We start from the raw sequence: 3,397 nt of genomic DNA on the forward strand, positions 1-3,397 counted from the left end.
AAACATGAGGCATGCAACCCATTTTTGTGTACTACCCTCCCCCTGCTGCCTCCCCCTTATTCAACGCTGCTGCTGCGCACTGCAGCCCTGACTATGTCCGTGCGTAAGTGCTAGCGATGAGCAAACACTGATTGCCGATGGGTTTCTCAAGGCCATGGGAAACTAAGAAAGCGCATAAAAAGCCGAAGGTGATAACGACATGCGCTACTCGACCCTCTCTCTCGTTTTCTTTCTTTCTTTCTCTTTGTGTGTACAAACCCTTAACGGCAGGAGGAAGTTAATTGTGTCCCGATACCGGTATCAAGTGATATGATGTAGGTTTACTACACTACGGCGACCACGCAACACAATACGTCGGCAAACACCGACAGAAGGCTATATATATATATATAAATATAACATGAGAGTAGTAATGAGGAGCCAGCAGAGATGTGTGAGGAAGAATGAGCATTCGTGAAAGTGAGAGTACGGTGCATACGTACAAGGTGTTACCAGCAGATTTAATTCGCAAGTACGACATAGCAGGCATGCATATAGTGGTTACTTTTGATGTGGCTGTACAGTCCGCTGCACATAGCATTCACCTGGAAGGCGGGTGTATCATGTTATAGACGGTTTAGCAGACACGGTCTCTTACAATACAGTTGATTCATCTCTAATCGCCGCTAAGCTCTGATAATTGCGCTGCCATTATCTGCCACCCGGGCCTTCCACGGCTGCCCGGCCCGGTGCGCCGTGTGCGCAACCCTTTACGCGTTTCTTGACCGCTGTGGCCATGTATGGGGGCATGCACTGACCCATGGTCATTTCTTGAGCCGCGCGCACCGACCATGACGGCCCCACTCGACGCTCTCCGAAAAGTTTGTTCGAGGATCTTCCATCTTGGGAGAGAAGTGCGGTGCAATCAACTTGTCGAGTGTCCTTGTGACAAGCAGCGCCCCCCACACCCACCACCGCAGTCATCACCAGCCATCGTATTACCCACCAGCCCTGACCCGGCTCTTGTGACCTATCTGTTGACTGCCGCCACGTCTCTTCCACGCTGTCGTGCCGCGTTAGTGGCAAGGAACATTGCGTCCGTCTAGACGGCAGAGATGGCAATCAGATGCGTCAAGTGTCTGGCGCGTGAAGTCCTGGTGCTGTTTGTAGAGATATGTGCGCATGCGCTCACGATGGCCTCTGTGACCGCGTGGCGCTCGCTGATATATGAGTAAGGGTGTGCTACCGTTGTGACGATTGGTGCGATAGACGGTGGGGGGGCTGTAGAGAAAATCCACAGTTTGCCTTCATTTTTATCCCATCTATAGCTTTCGTTCTAGCTGACGCGTTTTCCTTTGTTCTCCCTCTCCGTATCCCGCTTTCTCTCTCTCTAGCTCTCGTTCTAGATTTCCCGCTCGATCCCTCTCTATCGTTCTCTCTCTCTCCCGGTCCCTCTCAATTTTCCTCTCCCTCTTTCCCCTTTCCCTCACCTCTTCTCTAGCTTTTTCTCACTTTCCTTCTTCATCTCACTGTCGTCTTCGTTCTAATCATCCTTCTTTCGCTTTTGCACTTTCAACATGTACCAGCCACCTCCTTAACCATCTTCACTCCAACCCTATTCGCCTCCATATTCTGTTTATCGGGTTTTCATCACCTCGGTATCTCGATGTAACGCTCTCTCTACAAGAAACAGCGCGAACTGAATGCGTGATGATTGATTGATTACCCGTGATGATTGATTGATTACCCGTGATGATTGCTTACCGTCGCAGCGTCTTAATTACTCATGTGGACACGCCCGCGCTTATTCAGTCACCGGTCACGGCTATACCGATATCATGCTAGTATAGATTGCGGGTGAGTGATCTTCTTCATCACAGCCCTGCCTCCGATTGTGTGCGGGGTAATGCTTGTGGCCAGAGGGCACGCACTTATGAAAGAGTTAAATTGGGGCAATGGCTGGAGATAATGAGCGTTCACCTGTCTGCGTTGATGATAGGGTCAGAGGTGGTGCGTCTTAGGCGCCCGTCTTCTGTTCGCGGCTGACTTTGTCTACTGGCCTTTTACGTGTAATTGAGTTATGATTGTCGACGATGGGCCGTCCCCTTCAGTCCCAAGGGCTTAGTGGTCAGTGCTCCGTGGCCGGACCCTTGACCCTATCATCGCCGCAGAGGACATACGTTGTGCCACGGTGGCAAATCAGTTCTCATTAGCAACCGTGCTAAAATATTAGCTATACATTATCATAAATCAAGAGCGAAGTTATCTGGAGAAATTACAGCGGCGGCTGCTAATTATCCATTGTAAGGCACAATATATATATATATATATATTAACTATATTATTATTCCGCGACGCACACCAAAAATAGTCAAATCGATCGCGATCACAATGAGTTATTACGATAAAAACCTGGCTTCGTGTGTAACAAAGTCTCTCTTCTGTATCGTTTTTAGTAGTTTGTACACCGTGGTGTGCGTGCGGCGAGAGAAGTATTTTCGGGAAGAATTCCCGAGCGATATTATGCGATGTAAAATACGTAAACATTAGAACTTTGGTAGTAAATAGAATCTGTGCTTATTATTATAATTTTCTTATTGAGTCAGCACATGTGTGCATTGTATTCACGTTTGCATGCATGCGCGTGCATGCGCGCGTGTGTGGATAACGCGTCGTGCGTGCATGCGTATACGTGTGTGGATATCGCGCCGTGCGTGCACGCGTGCGTGTGTAGATATTACCTCGTGCGTGCACGTGCGCGTGTATAAATATCACGTCGTGCGTGCGTGCGTGTGCGCGCGTGCGTGTATGAATATCACGTCGTGCTTACATTGCATTGACCGCTGGCGCCTGCATTCTGCAGTCCTATATATATACAGCTTACGTCGCTGTCACGCCTGCCTTATCCCGATCTTCCCGTCGCCATTATTACACTCATGCGTCTGCCTTCGTCTTCTTCTCTGTTTGCGGAGGGCCTGGTCGAGCTTGATTCATTTATCCAACAGTGGAGTGGAATCTCCGGCTTTTGTTCGCGTTTCTGTGCAGGTTCTCTGACCAGTTTGTCCGTCACGCAGTGTAAAATATTATTATGTGGCAGTTCTGGGGAGCAGGGATATGTGTAGCGAGCACAAGGGGGTGATTATGTGTTTTTTAAATATATAGGCGAGTAAGCCAGTAAAGGAAATTAGACTGGTTACAAAAACTGGTCTTCGTTCATGAACACTCTCTCGCTATTTCTCTCACTCCCCCATCCTAATAGCCCTGCTGTAGTGTTTTCTATAGTCGCTCAAATATTTACGTATGTTTTTTCTTGATCCTCTTCTAATCCTCTCCCCTCCATCTTCCCCTCTTTCTTAAAAGGAATATTTATGGTTTATAAAATTTCAACACGCACACGCGCACACACACATACACACAC

The sequence above is a fragment of the Priapulus caudatus genome, unplaced genomic scaffold (genome assembly GCF_000485595.1).
Source record: "Priapulus caudatus unplaced genomic scaffold, Priapulus_caudatus-5.0.1 Scaffold5, whole genome shotgun sequence".
NCBI lineage: Eukaryota > Metazoa > Priapulida > Priapulimorpha > Priapulimorphida > Priapulidae > Priapulus > Priapulus caudatus.